Below are 22,297 nucleotides of genomic sequence, written 5' to 3'. Positions count from 1 at the left end.
GACTAGGGGTCCTATAAAGGTAGCAGCCAGTCAGGCACTGGCAAAGGAGCTAGCAAACAGACCTGTAAACAGGGGAGTTTGAGTGGGAGTTCTGTTGGAGGAGAAGGTATTTGTGTGTGTTTGGTTTTGTATTGGTAGTATCTGTATGTGTATTGGTTTGAAGGGGCTTTGTGCTTGGAGAGAAGCTGAGCCCTGATTAGGGGGCGGGGCTTCACTGACTAGGGGTCCTATAAAGGTAGCAGCCAGTCAGGCAGCGGCACAGACAGCTGCAGCGGCACAGGAGCTAGCAAACAGAGCTGTAAACAGGGGAGTTTGAGTGGGAGTTCTGTTGGAGGAGAAGGTATTTGTGTGTGTTTTTGTATTGGTAGTATCCGTATGTGCAGAGGCTTTGAGGGGCTTTGTGCTGGGAGAGAAGCTGAGCCCTGATTAGGGGGCGGGGCTTCACTGACTAGGGGTCCTATAAAGGTAGCAGCCAGTCAGGCAGCGGCTCAGGAGCTAGCAAACAGAGCTGTAAACAGGGGAGTTTGAGTGGGAGTTCTGTTGGAGGAGAAGGTATTTGTGTGTGTTTTTGTATTGGTATTATCTGTATGTGTAGGGGCTTTGTGGTGGGAGAGAAGCTGAGCCCTGATTAGGGGGCGGGGCTTCACTGACTAGGGTTCCTATAAAGGTAGCAGCCAGTCAGGCAGCGTAACAGACAGCTGCAGTGGCACAGGAGCTATCAAACAGAGCTGTAAACAGGGGAATTTGAGTGGGAGTTCTGTTGGAGGAGAAGGTATTTGTGTGTGTTTTTGTTTTGGTAGTATCTGTATGTGTAGGGGCTTTGTGCTGGGAGACAAGCTGAGTCCTGATTAGGGGGCGGGGCTTCACTGACTAGGGGTCCTATAAAGGTAGCAGCCAGTCAGGCAGCGGCACAGACAGCTGCAGTGGCACAGGAGCTAGCAAACAGAGCTGTAAACAGGGGAGTTTGAGTGGGAGTTCTGTTGGAGGAGATGGTGTTTGTGTGTGTTTGGTTTTGTATTGGTAGTATCTGTATGTGTAGGGGTTTGGCGGGGCTTTGTGCTTGGAGAGAAGCTGAGCCCTGATTAGGGGGCGGGGCTTCACTGACTAGGGGTCCTATAAAGGTAGCAGCCAGTCAGGCAGAGGCACAGGAGCTAGCAAACAGAGCTGTGAACAGGCGAGTTTGAGTGGGAGTTCTGTTGGAGGAGAAGGTATTTGTGTGTTTGGTTTTGTATTGGTAGTATCTGTATGTGTAGAGGCTTGGAGGGGCTTTGTGCTGGGAGAGAAGCTGAGCCCTGATGAGGGGGCGGAGCTTCACTGACTAGGGGTCCTATAAAGGTAGCAGCCAGTCAGGCAGCGGCACGGACAGCTGCAGCGGCACAGGAGCTAGCAAACAGAGCTCTAAACAGGGGAGTTTGAGTGGGAGTTCTGTTGGAGGAGAAGGTATTTGTGTGTGTTTGGTTTTGTATTGGTAGTATCTGTATGTGCAGAGGCTTTGAGGGGCTTTGTGCTGGGAGAGAAGCTGAGCCCTGATTAGGGGGCGGGGCTTCACTGACTAGGGGTCCTATAAAGGTAGCAGCCAGTCAGGCAGCGGCACAGGAGCTAGCAAACAGAGCTGTAAACAGGGGAGTTTGAGTGGGAGTTCTGTTGGAGGAGAAGGTATTTGTGTGTGTTTTTGTATTGGTATTATCTGTATGTGTAGGGGCTTTGTGGTGGGAGAGAAGCTGAGCCCTGATTAGGGGGCGGGGCTTCACTGACTAGGGTTCCTATAAAGGTAGCAGCCAGTCAGGCAGCGTAACAGACAGCTGCAGTGGCACAGGAGCTATCAAACAGAGCTGTAAACAGGGGAATTTGAGTGGGAGTTCTGTTGGAGGAGAAGGTATTTGTGTGTGTTTGGATTTGTATTGTCAGTATCTGTATGTGCAGGGGCTTTGTGCTGGGAGAGAAGCTGAGCCCTGATTAGGGGGCGGGGCTTCCCTGACTAGGGGTCCTATAAAGGTAGCAGCCAGTCAGGCACTGGCAAAGGAGCTAGCAAACAGACCTGTAAACAGGGGAGTTTGAGTGGGAGTTCTGTTGGAGGAGAAGGTATTTGTGTGTGTTTGGTTTTGTATTGGTAGTATCTGTATGTGTATTGGTTTGAAGGGGCTTTGTGCTTGGAGAGAAGCTGAGCCCTGATTAGGGGGCGGGGCTTCACTGTCTAGGGGTCCTATAAAGGTAGCAGCCAGTCAGGCAGCGGCACAGACAGCTGCAGCGGCACAGGAGCTAGCAAACAGAGCTGTAAACAGGGGAGTTTGAGTGGGAGTTCTGTTGGAGGAGAAGGTATTTGTGTGTGTTTTTGTATTGGTAGTATCTGTATGTGTAGAGGTTTGAAGGGGCTTTGTGCTGGGAGAGAAGCTGAGCCCTGATTAGGGGGCGGGGCTTCACTGACTAGGGGTCCTATAAAGGGAGCAGCCAGTCAGGCAGCGGCACAGACAGCTGCAGCGGCACAGGAGCTAGCAAACAGAGCTGTAAACAGGGGAGTTTGAGTGGGAGTTCTGTTGGAGGAGAAGGTATTTGTGTGTGTTTGGATTTGTATTGTCAGTATCTGTATGTGCAGGGGCTTTGTGCTGGGAGAGAAGCTGAGCCCTGATTAGGGGGCGGGGCTTCCCTGACTAGGGTTCCTATAAAGGTAGCAGCCAGTCAGGCAGCGGCACAGGAGCTAGCAAACAGAGCTGTAAACAGGGGAGTTTGAGTGGGAGTTCTGTTGGAGGAGAAGGTATTTGTGTGTGTTTGGTTTTGTAATGGTAGTATCTGTATGTGTAGGGGCTTTGTGCTGGGAGAGAAGCTGAGCCCTGGTTAGGGGGCGGGGCTTCACTGACTAGGGGTCCTATAAAGGTAGCAGCCAGTCAGGCAGCGGCACAGACAGCTGCAGCGGCACAGGAGCTATCAAACAGAGCTGTAAACAGGGGAATTTGAGTGGGATTTCTGTTGGAGGAGAAGGTATTTGTGTGTGTTTGGATTTGTATTGTCAGTATCTGTATGTGCAGGGGCTTTGTGCTGGGAGAGAAGCTGAGCCCTGATTAGGGGGCGGGGCTTCCCTGACTAGGGGTCCTATAAAGGTAGCAGCCAGTCAGGCAGCGGCAAAGGAGCTAGCAAACAGAGCTGTAAACAGGGGAGTTTGAGTGGGAGTTCTGTTGGAGGAGGAGGTATTTGTGGGTGTTTAGTTTTGTATTGGTAGTATCTGTATGTGTAGGGGCTTTGTGCTGGGAGAGAAGCTGAGCCCTGATTAGGGGGCGGGGCTTCACTGACTAGGGGTCCTATAAAGGTAGCAGCCATTCAGGCAGCATCACAGACAGCTGCAGCGGCACAGGAGCTAGCAAACAGAGCTGTAAACAGGGGAGTTTGAGTGGGAGTTCTGTTGGAGGAGAAGGTATTTGTGTGTGTTTTTGTATTGGTACTATCTGTATGTGTAGAGGTTTGAATGGGCTTTGTGCTGGGAGAGAAGCTGAGCCCTGATTAGGGGGCGGGGCTTCACTGACTAGGGGTCCTATAAAGGTAGCAGCCAGTCAGGCAGCGGCACAGGAGCTAGCAAACAGAGCTGTAAACAGGGGACTTTGAGTCGGAGTTCTGTTGGAGGAGAAGGTATTTGTGTGTGTTTGGTTTTGTATTGGTAGTATCTGTATGTGTAGGGGCTTTGTGCTGGGAGAGAAGCTGAGCCCTGATTAGGGGGCGGGGCTTCACTGACTAGGGGTCCTATAAAGGTAGCAGCCAGTCAGGCAGCGGCACAGACAGCTGCAGCGGCAGAGGAGCTAGCAAACAGAGCTGTAAACAGGGGAGTTTGAGTGGGAGTTCTGTTGGAGGAGAAGGTATTTGTGTGTGTTTGGTTTTGTATTGGTAGTATCTGTATGTGTAGGGGCTTTGTGCTGGGAGAGAAGCTGAGCCCTGATTTGGGGGCGGGGCTTCACTGACTAGGGGTCCTATAAAGGTAGCAGCCAGTCAGACAGCGGCACAGGAGCTAGCAAACAGAGCTGTAAGCAGGGGAGTTTGAGTGGGAGTTCTGTTGGAGGAGGAATTATTTGTCTGTGTTTGGCGTTGTATTGGTAGTATCTGTATGTGTAGAGGCTTGGAGGGGCTTTGTGCTGGGAGAGAAGCTGAGCCCTGATTAGGGGGCGGGGCTTCACTGACTTGGGGTCCTATAAAGGTAGCAGCCAGTCAGGCAGCGGCACAGGAGCTCACAAACAGAGCTGTGAATAGGGGAGTTTGAGTGGGAGTTCTGTTGGAGGAGAAGGTATTTGTGTGTTTTTTTGTATTGGTAGTATCTGTATGTGTAGAGGCTTGGAGGGGCTTTGTGCTGGGAGAGAAGCTGAGCCCTGATTAGGGGGCGGGGCTTCACTGACTAGGGGTCCTATAAAGGGAGCAGCCAGTCTGGCAGCGGCACAGACAGCTGCAGCGGCACAGGAGCTAGCAAACAGAGCTGTAAACAGGGGAGTTTGAGTGGGAGTTCTGTTGGAGGAGAAGGTATTTGTGTGTGTTTTTGTATTGGTAGTATCTGTATGTGTATTGGTTTGAAGGGGCTTTGTGCTTGGAGAGAAGCTGAGCCCTGATTAGGGGGCGGGGCTTCACTGACTAGGGGTCCTATAAAGGTAGCAGCCAGTCAGGCAGCGGCACAGGAGCTCACAAACAGAGCTGTGAATAGGGGAGTTTGAGTGGGAGTTCTGTTGGAGGAGAGGGTATTTGTGTGTGTTTGGTTTTGCTTTGGTAGTATCTGTATGTGTAGAGGCTTGGAGGGGCTTTGTGCTGGAAGAGAAGCTGAGCCCTGATTAGGGGGCGGGGCGTCACTGACTAGGGGTCCTATAAAGGTAGCAGCCAGTCAGGCAGCGGCACAGGAGCTAGCAAACAGAGCTGTAAACAGGGGAGTTTGAGTGGGAGTTCTGTTGGAGGAGAAGGTATTTGTGTGTGTGTGTTTTTGTATTGGTAGTATCTGTATGTGTAGAGGCTTTGAGGGGCTTTGTGCTGGGAGAGAAGCTGAGCTCCGATTAGGGGGCGGGGCTTCACTGACTAGCGGTCCTATAAAGGTGGCAGCCAGTCAGGCGGCGGCACAGACAGCTGCAGCAGCACAGGAGCTTGCAAACAGAGCTCTAAACAGGGGAGTTTGAGAGGGAGTTCTCTTGGAGGAGAAGGTATTTGTGTGTGTTTGGTTTTGTATTGGTAGTGTCTGTATGTGTAGAGGCTTGGAGGGGCTTTGTGCTGGGAGAGAAGCTGAGCCCTGATTAGGGGGCGGGGCTTCACTGAATAGGGGTCCTATAAAGGTACCAGCCAGTCACGCAGCGGCACAGGAGCTAGCAAACAGAGCTGTAAACAGGGGAGTTTGAGTGGGAGTTCTGTTGGAGGAGAAGGTATTTGTGGGTGTTTAGTTTTGTATTGGTAGTATCTGTATGTGTAGGGGCTTTGTGCTGGGAGAGAAGCTGAGCCCTGATTAGGGGGCGGGGCTTCACTGACTAGGGGTCCTATAAAGGTAGCAGCCAGTCAGGCAGCAGCACAGACAGCTGCAGCGGCACAGGAGCTAGCAAACAGAGCTGTAAACAGGGGAGTTTGAGTGGGAGTTCTGTTGGAGGAGAAGGTATTTGTGTGTGTTTTTGTATTGGTACTATCTGTATGTGTAGAGGTTTGAATGGGCTTTGTGCTGGGAGAGAAGCTGAGCCCTGATTAGGGGGCGGGGCTTCACTGACTAGGGGTCCTATAAAGGTAGCAGCCAGTCAGGCAGCGGCACAGGAGCTAGCAAACAGAGCTGTAAGCAGGGGAGTTTGAGTGGGAGTTCTGTTGGAGGAGAAGGTATTTGTGTGTGTTTGGTTTTCTATTGGTAGTATCTGTATGTGTAGGGGCTTTGTGCTGGGAGAGAAGCTGAGCCCTGATTTGGGGGCGGGGCTTCACTGACTAGGGGTCCTATAAAGGTAGCAGCCAGTCAGACAGCGGCACAGGAGCTAGCAAACAGAGCTGTAAGCAGGGGAGTTTGAGTGGGAGTTCTGTTGGAGGAGGAATTATTTGTCTGTGTTTGGCGTTGTATTGGTAATATCTGTATGTGTAGAGGCTTGGAGGGGCTTTGTGCTGGGAGAGAAGCTGAGCCCTGATTAGGGGGCGGGGCTTCACTGACTTGGGGTCCTATAAAGGTAGCAGCCAGTCAGGCAGCGGCACAGGAGCTAGCAAACAGAGCTGTAAACAGGGGAGTTTGAGTGGGAGTTCTGTTGGAGGAGAAGGTATTTGTGTGTGTTTGGTTTTGTATTGGTAGTATCTGTATGTGTAGGGGCTTTGTGCTGGGAGAGAAGCTGAGCCCTGATTAGGGGGCGGGGCTTCACTGACTAGGGGTCCTATAAAGGTAGCAGCCAGTCAGACAGCGGCTCAGGAGCTAGCAAACAGAGCTGTGAACAGGGGAGTTTGAGTGGGAGTTCTGTTGGAGGAGAAGGTATTTGTGTGTGTTTTTGTTTTGGTAGTATCTGTATGTGTAGAGGCTTTGAGGGGCTAGGTGCTGCGAGAGAAGCTGAGTCCTGATTAGGGGGCGGGGCTTCACTGACTAGGGGTCCTATAAAGGTAGCAGCCAGTCAGGCAGCGGCACAGACAGCTGCAGTGGCACAGGAGCTAGCAAGCAGAGCTGTAAACAGGGGAGTTTGAGTGGGAGTTCTGTTGGAGGAGATGGTGTTTGTGTGTGTTTGGTTTTGTATTGGTATTATCTGTATGTGTAGGGGCTTTGTGGTGGGAGAGAAGCTGAGCCCTGATTAGGGGGCGGGGCTTCACTGACTAGGGTTCCTATAAAGGTAGCAGCCAGTCAGGCAGCGTAACAGACAGCTGCAGTGGCACAGGAGCTATCAAACAGAGCTGTAAACAGGGGAATTAGAGTGGGAGTTCTGTTGGAGGAGAAGGTATTTGTGTGTGTTTGGTTTTGTATTGGTAGTATCTGTATGTGTATTGGTTTGAAGGGGCTTTGTGCTTGGAGAGAAGCTGAGCCCTGATTAGGGGGCGGGGCTTCACTGACTAGGGGTCCTATAAAGGTAGCAGCCAGTCAGGCAGCGGCACAGGAGCTAGCAAACAGAGCTGTAAACAGGGGAGTTTGAGTGGGAGTTCTGTTGGAGGAGAAGGTATTTGTGTGTGTTTTTGTATTGGTAGTATCTGTATGTGCAGAGGCTTTGAGGGGCTTTGTGCTGGGAGAGAAGCTGAGCCCTGATTAGGGGGCGGGGCTTCACTGACTAGGGGTCCTATAAAGGTAGCAGCCAGTCAGGCAGCGGCACAGGAGCTAGCAAACAGAGCTGTAAACAGGGGAGTTTGAGTGGGAGTTCTGTTGGAGGAGAAGGTATTTGTGTGTGTTTTTGTATTGGTATTATCTGTATGTGTAGGGGCTTTGTGGTGGGAGAGAAGCTGAGCCCTGATTAGGGGGCGGGGCTTCACTGACTAGGGTTCCTATAAAGGTAGCAGCCAGTCAGGCAGCGTAACAGACAGCTGCAGTGGCACAGGAGCTATCAAACAGAGCTGTAAACAGGGGAATTTGAGTGGGAGTTCTGTTGGAGGAGAAGGTATTCGTGTGTGTTTGGTTTTGTATTGGTAGTATCTGTATGTGTAGGGGCTTTGTGCTGGGAGAGAAGCTGAGCCCTGATTAGGGGGCGGGGCTTCACTGACTAGGGGTCCTATAAAGGTAGCAGCCAGTCAGGCAGCGGCACAGGAGCTAGCAAACAGAGCTGTAAACAGGGGAGTTTGAGTGGGAGTTCTGTTGGAGGAGAAGGTATTTGTGTGTGTTTTTGTTTTGGTAGTATCTGTATGTGTATTGGTTTGAAGGGGCTTTGTGCTTGGAGAGAAGCTGAGCCCTGATTAGGGGGCGGGGCTTCACTGACTAGGGGTCTTATAAAGGTAGCAGCCAGTCAGGCAGCGGCACAGACAGCTGCAGTGGCACAGGAGCTAGCAAACAGAGCTGTAAACAGGGGAGTTTGAGTGGGAGTTCTGTTGGAGGAGAAGGTATTTGTGTGTTTGGTTTTGTATTGGTAGTATCCGTATGTGTAGAGGCTTGGAGGGGCTAGGTGCTGCGAGAGAAGCTGAGCCCTGATTAGGGGGCGGGGCTTCACTGACTAGGGGTCCTATAAAGGTAGCAGCCAGTCAGGCAGCGGCACAGGAGCTAGCAAACAGAGCTGTGAACAGGCGAGTTTGAGTGGGAGTTCTGTTGGAGGAGAAGGTATTTGTGTGTTTGGTTTTGTATTGGTAGTATCTGTATGTGTAGAGGCTTGGAGGGGCTTTGTGCTGGGAGAGAAGCTGAGCCCTGATTAGGGGGCGGGGCTTCACTGACTAGGGGTCCTATAAAGGTAGCAGCCAGTCAGGCAGCGGCACGGACAGCTGCAGCGGCACAGGAGCTAGCAAACAGAGCTCTAAACAGGGGAGTTTGAGTGGGAGTTGTGTTGGAGGAGAAGGTATTTGTGTGTGTTTGGTTTTGTATTGGTAGTATCTGTATGTGCAGAGGCTTTGAGGGGCTTTGTGCTGGGAGAGAAGCTGAGCCCTGATTAGGGGGCGGGGCTTCCCTGACTAGGGGTCCTATAAAGGTAGCAGCCAGTCAGGCACTGGCAAAGGAGCTAGCAAACAGAGCTGTAAACAGGGGAGTTTGAGTGGGAGTTCTGTTGGAGGAGAAGGTATTTGTGTGTGTTTTTGTATTGGTATTATCTGTATGTGTAGGGGCTTTGTGGTGGGAGAGAAGCTGAGCCCTGATTAGGGGGCGGGGGTTCACTGACTAGGGTTCCTATAAAGGTAGCAGCCAGTCAGGCAGCGTAACAGACAGCTGCAGTGGCACAGGAGCTATCAAACAGAGCTGTAAACAGGGGAATTTGAGTGGGAGTTCTGTTGGAGGAGAAGGTATTTGTGTGTGTTTGGATTTGTATTGTCAGTATCTGTATGTGCAGGGGCTTTGTGCTGGGAGAGAAGCTGAGCCCTGATTAGGGGGCGGGGCTTCCCTGACTAGGGGTCCTATAAAGGTAGCAGCCAGTCAGGCACTGGCAAAGGAGCTAGCAAACAGACCTGTAAACAGGGGAGTTTGAGTGGGAGTTCTGTTGGAGGAGAAGGTATTTGTGTGTGTTTGGTTTTGTATTGGTAGTATCTGTATGTGTATTGGTTTGAAGGGGCTTTGTGCTTGGAGAGAAGCTGAGCCCTGATTAGGGGGCGGGGCTTCACTGACTAGGGGTCCTATAAAGGTAGCAGCCAGTCAGGCAGCGGCACAGACAGCTGCAGCGGCACAGGAGCTAGCAAACAGAGCTGTAAACAGGGGAGTTTGAGTGGGAGTTCTGTTGGAGGAGAAGGTATTTGTGTGTGTTTTTGTATTGGTAGTATCCGTATGTGCAGAGGCTTTGAGGGGCTTTGTGCTGGGAGAGAAGCTGAGCCCTGATTAGGGGGCGGGGCTTCACTGACTAGGGGTCCTATAAAGGTAGCAGCCAGTCAGGCAGCGGCTCAGGAGCTAGCAAACAGAGCTGTAAACAGGGGAGTTTGAGTGGGAGTTCTGTTGGAGGAGAAGGTATTTGTGTGTGTTTTTGTATTGGTATTATCTGTATGTGTAGGGGCTTTGTGGTGGGAGAGAAGCTGAGCCCTGATTAGGGGGCGGGGCTTCACTGACTAGGGTTCCTATAAAGGTAGCAGCCAGTCAGGCAGCGTAACAGACAGCTGCAGTGGCACAGGAGCTATCAAACAGAGCTGTAAACAGGGGAATTTGAGTGGGAGTTCTGTTGGAGGAGAAGGTATTTGTGTGTGTTTTTGTTTTGGTAGTATCTGTATGTGTAGGGGCTTTGTGCTGGGAGACAAGCTGAGTCCTGATTAGGGGGCGGGGCTTCACTGACTAGGGGTCCTATAAAGGTAGCAGCCAGTCAGGCAGCGGCACAGACAGCTGCAGTGGCACAGGAGCTAGCAAACAGAGCTGTAAACAGGGGAGTTTGAGTGGGAGTTCTGTTGGAGGAGATGGTGTTTGTGTGTGTTTGGTTTTGTATTGGTAGTATCTGTATGTGTAGGGGTTTGGCGGGGCTTTGTGCTTGGAGAGAAGCTGAGCCCTGATTAGGGGGCGGGGCTTCACTGACTAGGGGTCCTATAAAGGTAGCAGCCAGTCAGGCAGAGGCACAGGAGCTAGCAAACAGAGCTGTGAACAGGCGAGTTTGAGTGGGAGTTCTGTTGGAGGAGAAGGTATTTGTGTGTTTGGTTTTGTATTGGTAGTATCTGTATGTGTAGAGGCTTGGAGGGGCTTTGTGCTGGGAGAGAAGCTGAGCCCTGATGAGGGGGCGGAGCTTCACTGACTAGGGGTCCTATAAAGGTAGCAGCCAGTCAGGCAGCGGCACGGACAGCTGCAGCGGCACAGGAGCTAGCAAACAGAGCTCTAAACAGGGGAGTTTGAGTGGGAGTTCTGTTGGAGGAGAAGGTATTTGTGTGTGTTTGGTTTTGTATTGGTAGTATCTGTATGTGCAGAGGCTTTGAGGGGCTTTGTGCTGGGAGAGAAGCTGAGCCCTGATTAGGGGGCGGGGCTTCACTGACTAGGGGTCCTATAAAGGTAGCAGCCAGTCAGGCAGCGGCACAGGAGCTAGCAAACAGAGCTGTAAACAGGGGAGTTTGAGTGGGAGTTCTGTTGGAGGAGAAGGTATTTGTGTGTGTTTTTGTATTGGTATTATCTGTATGTGTAGGGGCTTTGTGGTGGGAGAGAAGCTGAGCCCTGATTAGGGGGCGGGGCTTCACTGACTAGGGTTCCTATAAAGGTAGCAGCCAGTCAGGCAGCGTAACAGACAGCTGCAGTGGCACAGGAGCTATCAAACAGAGCTGTAAACAGGGGAATTTGAGTGGGAGTTCTGTTGGAGGAGAAGGTATTTGTGTGTGTTTGGATTTGTATTGTCAGTATCTGTATGTGCAGGGGCTTTGTGCTGGGAGAGAAGCTGAGCCCTGATTAGGGGGCGGGGCTTCCCTGACTAGGGGTCCTATAAAGGTAGCAGCCAGTCAGGCACTGGCAAAGGAGCTAGCAAACAGACCTGTAAACAGGGGAGTTTGAGTGGGAGTTCTGTTGGAGGAGAAGGTATTTGTGTGTGTTTGGTTTTGTATTGGTAGTATCTGTATGTGTATTGGTTTGAAGGGGCTTTGTGCTTGGAGAGAAGCTGAGCCCTGATTAGGGGGCGGGGCTTCACTGTCTAGGGGTCCTATAAAGGTAGCAGCCAGTCAGGCAGCGGCACAGACAGCTGCAGCGGCACAGGAGCTAGCAAACAGAGCTGTAAACAGGGGAGTTTGAGTGGGAGTTCTGTTGGAGGAGAAGGTATTTGTGTGTGTTTTTGTATTGGTAGTATCTGTATGTGTAGAGGTTTGAAGGGGCTTTGTGCTGGGAGAGAAGCTGAGCCCTGATTAGGGGGCGGGGCTTCACTGACTAGGGGTCCTATAAAGGGAGCAGCCAGTCAGGCAGCGGCACAGACAGCTGCAGCGGCACAGGAGCTAGCAAACAGAGCTGTAAACAGGGGAGTTTGAGTGGGAGTTCTGTTGGAGGAGAAGGTATTTGTGTGTGTTTGGATTTGTATTGTCAGTATCTGTATGTGCAGGGGCTTTGTGCTGGGAGAGAAGCTGAGCCCTGATTAGGGGGCGGGGCTTCCCTGACTAGGGTTCCTATAAAGGTAGCAGCCAGTCAGGCAGCGGCACAGGAGCTAGCAAACAGAGCTGTAAACAGGGGAGTTTGAGTGGGAGTTCTGTTGGAGGAGAAGGTATTTGTGTGTGTTTGGTTTTGTAATGGTAGTATCTGTATGTGTAGGGGCTTTGTGCTGGGAGAGAAGCTGAGCCCTGGTTAGGGGGCGGGGCTTCACTGACTAGGGGTCCTATAAAGGTAGCAGCCAGTCAGGCAGCGGCACAGACAGCTGCAGCGGCACAGGAGCTATCAAACAGAGCTGTAAACAGGGGAATTTGAGTGGGATTTCTGTTGGAGGAGAAGGTATTTGTGTGTGTTTGGATTTGTATTGTCAGTATCTGTATGTGCAGGGGCTTTGTGCTGGGAGAGAAGCTGAGCCCTGATTAGGGGGCGGGGCTTCCCTGACTAGGGGTCCTATAAAGGTAGCAGCCAGTCAGGCAGCGGCAAAGGAGCTAGCAAACAGAGCTGTAAACAGGGGAGTTTGAGTGGGAGTTCTGTTGGAGGAGGAGGTATTTGTGGGTGTTTAGTTTTGTATTGGTAGTATCTGTATGTGTAGGGGCTTTGTGCTGGGAGAGAAGCTGAGCCCTGATTAGGGGGCGGGGCTTCACTGACTAGGGGTCCTATAAAGGTAGCAGCCATTCAGGCAGCATCACAGACAGCTGCAGCGGCACAGGAGCTAGCAAACAGAGCTGTAAACAGGGGAGTTTGAGTGGGAGTTCTGTTGGAGGAGAAGGTATTTGTGTGTGTTTTTGTATTGGTACTATCTGTATGTGTAGAGGTTTGAATGGGCTTTGTGCTGGGAGAGAAGCTGAGCCCTGATTAGGGGGCGGGGCTTCACTGACTAGGGGTCCTATAAAGGTAGCAGCCAGTCAGGCAGCGGCACAGGAGCTAGCAAACAGAGCTGTAAACAGGGGACTTTGAGTCGGAGTTCTGTTGGAGGAGAAGGTATTTGTGTGTGTTTGGTTTTGTATTGGTAGTATCTGTATGTGTAGGGGCTTTGTGCTGGGAGAGAAGCTGAGCCCTGATTAGGGGGCGGGGCTTCACTGACTAGGGGTCCTATAAAGGTAGCAGCCAGTCAGGCAGCGGCACAGACAGCTGCAGCGGCAGAGGAGCTAGCAAACAGAGCTGTAAACAGGGGAGTTTGAGTGGGAGTTCTGTTGGAGGAGAAGGTATTTGTGTGTGTTTGGTTTTGTATTGGTAGTATCTGTATGTGTAGGGGCTTTGTGCTGGGAGAGAAGCTGAGCCCTGATTTGGGGGCGGGGCTTCACTGACTAGGGGTCCTATAAAGGTAGCAGCCAGTCAGACAGCGGCACAGGAGCTAGCAAACAGAGCTGTAAGCAGGGGAGTTTGAGTGGGAGTTCTGTTGGAGGAGGAATTATTTGTCTGTGTTTGGCGTTGTATTGGTAGTATCTGTATGTGTAGAGGCTTGGAGGGGCTTTGTGCTGGGAGAGAAGCTGAGCCCTGATTAGGGGGCGGGGCTTCACTGACTTGGGGTCCTATAAAGGTAGCAGCCAGTCAGGCAGCGGCACAGGAGCTCACAAACAGAGCTGTGAATAGGGGAGTTTGAGTGGGAGTTCTGTTGGAGGAGAAGGTATTTGTGTGTTTTTTTGTATTGGTAGTATCTGTATGTGTAGAGGCTTGGAGGGGCTTTGTGCTGGGAGAGAAGCTGAGCCCTGATTAGGGGGCGGGGCTTCACTGACTAGGGGTCCTATAAAGGGAGCAGCCAGTCTGGCAGCGGCACAGACAGCTGCAGCGGCACAGGAGCTAGCAAACAGAGCTGTAAACAGGGGAGTTTGAGTGGGAGTTCTGTTGGAGGAGAAGGTATTTGTGTGTGTTTTTGTATTGGTAGTATCTGTATGTGTATTGGTTTGAAGGGGCTTTGTGCTTGGAGAGAAGCTGAGCCCTGATTAGGGGGCGGGGCTTCACTGACTAGGGGTCCTATAAAGGTAGCAGCCAGTCAGGCAGCGGCACAGGAGCTCACAAACAGAGCTGTGAATAGGGGAGTTTGAGTGGGAGTTCTGTTGGAGGAGAGGGTATTTGTGTGTGTTTGGTTTTGCTTTGGTAGTATCTGTATGTGTAGAGGCTTGGAGGGGCTTTGTGCTGGAAGAGAAGCTGAGCCCTGATTAGGGGGCGGGGCGTCACTGACTAGGGGTCCTATAAAGGTAGCAGCCAGTCAGGCAGCGGCACAGGAGCTAGCAAACAGAGCTGTAAACAGGGGAGTTTGAGTGGGAGTTCTGTTGGAGGAGAAGGTATTTGTGTGTGTGTGTTTTTGTATTGGTAGTATCTGTATGTGTAGAGGCTTTGAGGGGCTTTGTGCTGGGAGAGAAGCTGAGCTCCGATTAGGGGGCGGGGCTTCACTGACTAGCGGTCCTATAAAGGTGGCAGCCAGTCAGGCGGCGGCACAGACAGCTGCAGCAGCACAGGAGCTTGCAAACAGAGCTCTAAACAGGGGAGTTTGAGAGGGAGTTCTCTTGGAGGAGAAGGTATTTGTGTGTGTTTGGTTTTGTATTGGTAGTGTCTGTATGTGTAGAGGCTTGGAGGGGCTTTGTGCTGGGAGAGAAGCTGAGCCCTGATTAGGGGGCGGGGCTTCACTGAATAGGGGTCCTATAAAGGTACCAGCCAGTCACGCAGCGGCACAGGAGCTAGCAAACAGAGCTGTAAACAGGGGAGTTTGAGTGGGAGTTCTGTTGGAGGAGAAGGTATTTGTGGGTGTTTAGTTTTGTATTGGTAGTATCTGTATGTGTAGGGGCTTTGTGCTGGGAGAGAAGCTGAGCCCTGATTAGGGGGCGGGGCTTCACTGACTAGGGGTCCTATAAAGGTAGCAGCCAGTCAGGCAGCAGCACAGACAGCTGCAGCGGCACAGGAGCTAGCAAACAGAGCTGTAAACAGGGGAGTTTGAGTGGGAGTTCTGTTGGAGGAGAAGGTATTTGTGTGTGTTTTTGTATTGGTACTATCTGTATGTGTAGAGGTTTGAATGGGCTTTGTGCTGGGAGAGAAGCTGAGCCCTGATTAGGGGGCGGGGCTTCACTGACTAGGGGTCCTATAAAGGTAGCAGCCAGTCAGGCAGCGGCACAGGAGCTAGCAAACAGAGCTGTAAGCAGGGGAGTTTGAGTGGGAGTTCTGTTGGAGGAGAAGGTATTTGTGTGTGTTTGGTTTTCTATTGGTAGTATCTGTATGTGTAGGGGCTTTGTGCTGGGAGAGAAGCTGAGCCCTGATTTGGGGGCGGGGCTTCACTGACTAGGGGTCCTATAAAGGTAGCAGCCAGTCAGACAGCGGCACAGGAGCTAGCAAACAGAGCTGTAAGCAGGGGAGTTTGAGTGGGAGTTCTGTTGGAGGAGGAATTATTTGTCTGTGTTTGGCGTTGTATTGGTAATATCTGTATGTGTAGAGGCTTGGAGGGGCTTTGTGCTGGGAGAGAAGCTGAGCCCTGATTAGGGGGCGGGGCTTCACTGACTTGGGGTCCTATAAAGGTAGCAGCCAGTCAGGCAGCGGCACAGGAGCTAGCAAACAGAGCTGTAAACAGGGGAGTTTGAGTGGGAGTTCTGTTGGAGGAGAAGGTATTTGTGTGTGTTTGGTTTTGTATTGGTAGTATCTGTATGTGTAGGGGCTTTGTGCTGGGAGAGAAGCTGAGCCCTGATTAGGGGGCGGGGCTTCACTGACTAGGGGTCCTATAAAGGTAGCAGCCAGTCAGGCAGCGGCACAGGAGCTAGCAAACAGAGCTGTAAACAGGGGAGTTTGAGTGGGAGTTCTGTTGGAGGAGAGGGTATTTGTGTGTGTTTGGTTTTGCTTTGGTAGTATCTGTATGTGTAGAGGCTTGGAGGGGCTTTGTGCTGGGAGAGAAGCTGAGCCCTGATTAGGGGGCGGCGCTTCACTGACTAGGGGTCCTATAAAGGTAGCAGCCAGTCAGGCAGCGGCACAGGAGCTAGCAAACAGAGCTGTAAACAGGGGAGTTTGAGTGGGAGTTCTGTTGGAGGAGAAGGTATTTGTGTGTGTGTGTTTTTGTATTGGTAGTATCTGTATGTGTAGAGGCTTTGAGGGGCTTTGTGCTGGGAGAGAAGCTGAGCTCCGATTAGGGGGCGGGGCTTCACTGACTAGCGGTCCTATAAAGGTGGCAGCCAGTCAGGCGGCGGCACAGACAGCTGCAGCAGCACAGGAGCTAGCAAACAGAGCTCTAAACAGGGGAGTTTGAGAGGGAGTTCTCTTGGAGGAGAAGGTATTTGTGTTTGTTTGGTTTTGTATTGGTAGTGTCTGTATGTGTAGAGGCTTGGAGGGGCTTTGTGCTGGGAGAGAAGCTGAGCCCTGATTAGGGGGCGGGGCTTCACTGAATAGGGGTCCTATAAAGGTACCAGCCAGTCAGGCAGCGGCACAGGAGCTAGCAAACAGAGCTGTAAACAGGGCAGTTTGAGTGCGAGTTCTGTTGGAGGAGAAGGTATTTGTGTGTGTTTGGTTTTGTATTGGTAGTATCTGTATGTGTAGAGGCTTGGAGGGGCTAGGTGCTGCGAGAGAAGCTGAGCCCTGATTAGGAGGCGGGGCTTCACTGACTAGGGGTCCTATAAAGGTAGCAGCCAGTCAGGCAGCGGCACAGGAGCTAGCAAACAGAGCTGTGAACAGGGGAGTTTGAGTGGGAGTTCTGTTGGAGGAGAAGGTATTTGTGTGTGTTTTTGTATTGGTATTATCTGTATGTGTAGAGGCTTGGAGGGGCTAGGTGCTGCGAGAGAAGCTGAGCCCTGATTAGGGGGCGGGGCTTCACTGACGAGGGGTCCTATAAAGGTAGCAGGCAGTCAGGCAGCGGCACAGACACCTGCAGCGGCACAGGAGCTAGCAAACAGAGCTGTAAACAGGGGAGTTTGAGTGGGAGTTCTGTTGGAGGAGAAGGTATTTGTGTGTGTTTGGTTTTGTATTGGTAGTATCTGTATGTGTAGAGGCTTGGAGGGGCTAGGTGCTGCGAGAGAAGCTGAGCCCTGATTAGGAGGCGGGGCTTCACTGACTAGGGGTCCTATAAAGGTAGCAGCCAGTCAGGCAGCGGCACAGGAGCTAGCAAACAGAGCTGTGAACAGGGGAGTTTGAGTGGGAGTTCTGTTGGAGGAGAAGTTATTTGTTTGTGTTTTTGTATTGGTAGTATCTGTATGTGTAGAGGTTTGAAGGGGCTTTGTGCTGGGAGAGAAGCTGAGCCCTGATTAGGGGGCGGGGCTTCACTGACTAGGGGTCCTATAAAGGTAGCAGCCAGTCAGACAGCGGCACAGGAGCTAGCAAACAGAGCTGTAAGCAGGGGAGTTTGAGTGGGAGTTCTGTTAGAGGAGAAGGTATTTGTGTGTGTTTGGTTTTGTATTGGTAGTATCTGTATGTGTAGGGGCTTTGTGCTGGGAGAGAAGCTGAGCCCTGATTAGGGGGCGGGGCTTCCCTGACTAGGGGTCCTATAAAGGTAGCAGCCAGTCAGGCAGCGGCAAAGGAGCTAGCAAACAGAGCAGTAAACAGGGGAGTTTGAGTGGGAGTTCTGTTGGAGGAGAAGGTATTTGTGTGTGTTTGGTTTTGTATTGGTAGTATCTGTATGTGTAGGGGCTTTGTGCTGGGAGAGAAGCTGAGCCCTGATTAGGGGGCGGGGCTTCACTGACTAGGGGTCCTATAAAGGTAGCAGCCAGTCAGGCAGCGGCACAGGAGCTAGCAAACAGAGCTGTAAACAGGGGAGTTTGAGTGGGAGTTCTGTTTGAGGAGAAGGTATTTGTTTGTGTTTTTGCATTGGTAGTATCTGTATGTGTAGAGGCTTGGAGGGGCTTTGTGCTGGGAGAGAAGCTGAGCCCTGATTAGGGGGCGGGGCTTCACTGACTAGGGGTCCTATAAAGGTAGCAGACAGTCAGGCAGTGGCACAGACAGCTGCAGCGGCACAGGAGCTAGCAAACAGAGCTCTAAACAGGGGAGTTTGAGTGGGAGTTCTGTTGGAGGAGAAGGTATTTGTGTGTGTTTGGTTTTGTATTGGTAGTATCTGTATGTGTAGAGGCTTGGAGGGGCTTTGTGCTGGGAGAGAAGCTGAGCCCTGATTAGGGGGCGGGGCTTCACTGACTAGGGGTCCTATAAAGGTAGCAGCCAGTCAGCCAGCGGCACAGACAGCTGCAGCGGCACAGGAGCTAGCAAACAGAGCTCTAAACAGGGGAGTTTGAGTGGGAGTTCTGTTGGAGGAGAAGGTATTTGTGTGTGTTTGGTTTTGTATTGGTAGTATCTGTATGTGCAGAGGCTTGGAGGGGCTTTGTGCTGGGAGAGAAGCTGAGCCCTGATTAGGGGGCGGGGCTTCACTGACTAGGGGTCCTATAAAGGTAGCAGCCAGTCAGGCAGCGGCACAGACAGCTGCAGCGGCACAGGAGCTAGCAAACAGAGCTGTGAACAGGGGAGTTTGAGTGGGAGTTCTGTTGGAGGATTAGGTATTTGTGTGTGTGTGTTTTTGTATTGGTAGTATCTGTATGTGTAGAGGCTTTGAGGGGCTTTGTTCTGGGAGAGAAGCTGAGCCCTGATTAGGGGGCGGGGCTTCACTGACTAGGGGTCCTATAAAGGTAGCAGCCAGTCAGGCAGCGGCACAGGAGCTAGCAAACAGAGCTGTAAACAGGGGAGTTTGAGTGGGAGTTCTGTTGGAGGAGAAGGTATTTGTGTGTGTTTGGTTTTGTATTGGTAGTATCTGTATGTGTAGGGGCTTTGTGCTGGGAGAGAAGCTGAGCCCTGATTTGGGGGCGGGGCTTCACTGACTAGGGGTCCTATAAAGGTAGCAGCCAGTCAGGCAGCAGCACAGACAGCTGCAGCGGCACAGGAGCTAGCAAACAGAGCTGTAAACAGGGGAGTTTGAGTGGGAGTTCTGTTGGAGGAGAAGGTATTTGTGTGTGTTTTTGTATTGGTACTATCTGTATGTGTAGAGGTTTGAAGGGGCTTTGTGCTGGGAGAGAAGCTGAGCCCTGATTAGGGGGCGGGGCTTCACTGACTAGGGGTCCTATAAAGGTAGCAGCCAGTCAGGCAGCGGCACAGACAGCTGCAGCGGCACAGGAGCTAGCAAACAGAGCTGTAAACAGGGGAGTTTGAGTGGGAGTTCTGTTGGAGGAGAAGGTATTTGTGTGTGTTTGGTTTTGTATTGGTAGTATCTGTATGTGTATTGGTTTGAAGGGGCTTTGTGCTTGGAGAGAAGCTGAGCCCTGATTAGGGGGCGGGGCTTCACTGACTAGGGTTCCTATCAAGGTAGCAGCCAGTCAGGCAGCGGAACAGACAGCTGCAGTGGCACAGGAGCTATCAAACAGAGCTGTAAACAGGGGAATTTGAGTGGGATTTCTGTTGGAGGAGAAGGTATTTGTGTGTGTTTGGATTTGTATTGTCAGTATCTGTATGTGCAGGGGCTTTGTGCTGGGAGAGAAGCTGAGCCCTGATTAGGGGGCGGGGCTTCCCTGACTAGGGGTCCTATAAAGGTAGCAGCCAGTCAGGCAGCGGCAAAGGAGCTAGCAAACAGAGCTGTAAACAGGGGAGTTTGAGTGGGAGTTCTGTTGGAGGAGAAGGTATTTGTGGGTGTTTAGTTTTGTATTGGTAGTATCTGTATGTGTAGGGGCTTTGTGCTGGGAGAGAAGCTGAGCCCTGATTAGGGGGCGGGGCTTCACTGACTAGGGGTCCTATAAAGGTAGCAGCCAGTCAGGCAGCGGCACAGGAGCTAGCAAACAGAGCTGTAAACAGGGGAGTTTGAGTCGGAGTTCTGTTGGAGGAGAAGGTATTTGTGTGTGTTTGGTTTTGTATTGGTAGTATCTGTATGTGTAGGGGCTTTGTGCTGGGAGAGAAGCTGAGCCCTGATTAGGGGGCGGGGCTTCACTGTCTAGGGGTCCTATAAAGGTAGCAGCCAGTCAGGCAGCGGCACAGACAGCTGCAGCGGCACAGGAGCTAGCAAACAGAGCTGTAAACAGGGGAGTTTGAGTGGGAGTTCTGTTGGAGGAGAAGGTATTTGTGTGTGTTTGGTTTTGTATTGGTAGTATCTGTATGTGTAGGGGCTTTGTGCTGGGAGAGAAGCTGAGCCCTGATTTGGGGGCGGGGCTTCACTGACTAGGGGTCCTATAAAGGTAGCAGCCAGTCAGACAGCGGCACAGGAGCTAGCAAACAGAGCTGTAAGCAGGGGAGTTTGAGTGGGAGTTCTGTTGGAGGAGGAATTATTTGTCTGTGTTTGGCGTTGTATTGGTAGTATCTGTATGTGTAGAGGCTTGGAGGGGCTTTGTGCTGGGAGAGAAGCTGAGCCCTGATTAGGGGGCGGGGCTTCACTGACTTGGGGTCCTATAAAGGTAGCAGCCAGTCAGGCAGCGGCACAGGAGCTAGCAAACAGAGCTGTAAACAGGGGAGTTTGAGTGGGAGTTCTGTTGGAGGAGAAGGTATTTGTGTGTTTTTTTGTATTGGTAGTATCTGTATGTGTAGAGGCTTGGAGGGGCTTTGTGCTGGGAGAGAAGCTGAGCCCTGATTAGGGGGCGGGGCTTCACTGACTAGGGGTCCTATAAAGGGAGCAGCCAGTCTGGCAGCGGCACAGAGAGCTGCAGCGGCACAGGAGCTAGCAAACAGAGCTGTAAACAGGGGAGTTTGAGTGGGAGTTCTGTTGGAGGAGAAGGTATTTGTGTGTGTTTTTGTATTGGTAGTATCTGTATGTGTATTGGTTTGAAGGGGCTTTGTGCTTGGAGAGAAGCTGAGCCCTGATTAGGGGGCGGGGCTTCACTGACTAGGGGTCCTATAAAGGTAGCAGCCAGTCAGGCAGCGGCACAGGAGCTAGCAAACAGAGCTGTAAACAGGGGAGTTTGAGTCGGAGTTCTGTTGGAGGAGAAGGTATTTGTGTGTGTTTAGTTTTGTATTGGTAGTATCTGTATGTGTAGGGGCTTTGTGCTGGGAGAGAAGCTGAGCCCTGATTAGGGGGCGGGGCTTCACTGACTAGGGGTCCTATAAAGGTAGCAGCCAGTCAGGCAGCAGCACAGACAGCTGCAGCGGCACAGGAGCTAGCAAACAGAGCTGTAAACAGGGGAGTTTGAGTGGGAGTTCTGTTGGAGGAGAAGGTATTTGTGTGTGTTTTTGTATTGGTACCATCTGTATGTGTAGAGGTTTGAAGGGGCTTTGTGCTGGGAGAGAAGCTGAGCCCTGATTAGGGGGCGGGGCGTCACTGACTAGGGGTCCTATAAAGGTACCAGCCAGTCAGGCAGCGGCACAGGAGCTAGCAAACAGAGCTGTAAACAGGGGAGTTTGAGTGGGAGTTCTGTTGGAGGAGAAGGTATTTGTGTGTGTTTGGTTTTGTATTGGTAGTATCTGTATGTGTAGGGGCTTTGTGCTGGGAGAGAAGCTGAGCCCTGATTTGGGGGCGGGGCTTCACTGACTAGGGGTCCTATAAAGGTAGCAGCCAGTCAGACAGCGGCACAGGAGCTAGCAAACAGAGCTGTAAACAGGGGAGTTTGAGTGGGAGTTCTGTTGGAGGAGAAGGTATTTGTGTGTGTTTGGTTTTGTATTGGTAGTATCTGTATGTGTAGGGGCTTTGTGCTGGGAGAGAAGCTGAGCCCTGGTTAGGGGGCGGGGCTTCACTGACTAGGGGTCCTATAAAGGTAGCAGCCAGTCAGGCAGCAGCACAGACAGCTGCAGCGGCACAGGAGCTAGCAAACAGAGCTGTAAACAGGGGAGTTTGAGTGGGAGTTCTGTTGGAGGAGAAGGTATTTGTGTGTGTTTTTGTATTGGTACTATCTGTATGTGTAGAGGTTTGAAGGGGCTTTGTGCTGGGAGAGAAGCTGAGCCCTGATTAGGGGGCGGGGCTTCACTGACTAGGGGTCCTATAAAGGTAGCAGCCAGTCAGGCAGCGGCACAGACAGCTGCAGCGGCACAGGAGCTAGCAAACAGAGCTGTAAACAGGGGAGTTTGAGTGGGAGTTCTGTTGGAGGAGAAGGTATTTGTGTGTGTTTGGTTTTGTATTGGTAGTATCTGTATGTGTATTGGTTTGAAGGGGCTTTGTGCTTGGAGAGAAGCTGAGCCCTGATTAGGGGGCGGGGCTTCACTGACTAGGGTTCCTATCAAGGTAGCAGCCAGTCAGGCAGCGGAACAGACAGCTGCAGTGGCACAGGAGCTATCAAACAGAGCTGTAAACAGGGGAATTTGAGTGGGATTTCTGTTGGAGGAGAAGGTATTTGTGTGTGTTTGGATTTGTATTGTCAGTATCTGTATGTGCAGGGGCTTTGTGCTGGGAGAGAAGCTGAGCCCTGATTAGGGGGCGGGGCTTCCCTGACTAGGGGTCCTATAAAGGTAGCAGCCAGTCAGGCAGCGGCAAAGGAGCTAGCAAACAGAGCTGTAAACAGGGGAGTTTGAGTGGGAGTTCTGTTGGAGGAGAAGGTATTTGTGGGTGTTTAGTTTTGTATTGGTAGTATCTGTATGTGTAGGGGCTTTGTGCTGGGAGAGAAGCTGAGCCCTGATTAGGGGGCGGGGCTTCACTGACTAGGGGTCCTATAAAGGTAGCAGCCAGTCAGGCAGCGGCACAGGAGCTAGCAAACAGAGCTGTAAACAGGGGAGTTTGAGTCGGAGTTCTGTTGGAGGAGAAGGTATTTGTGTGTGTTTGGTTTTGTATTGGTAGTATCTGTATGTGTAGGGGCTTTGTGCTGGGAGAGAAGCTGAGCCCTGATTAGGGGGCGGGGCTTCACTGACTAGGGG

The sequence above is a fragment of the Lepidochelys olivacea genome, assembly GCF_965140295.1.
Source record: "Lepidochelys olivacea isolate rLepOli2 genome assembly, chromosome: 26".
Taxonomy (NCBI): Eukaryota; Metazoa; Chordata; order Testudines; family Cheloniidae; genus Lepidochelys; species Lepidochelys olivacea.
This window is presented reverse-complemented; position numbering follows the sequence as displayed.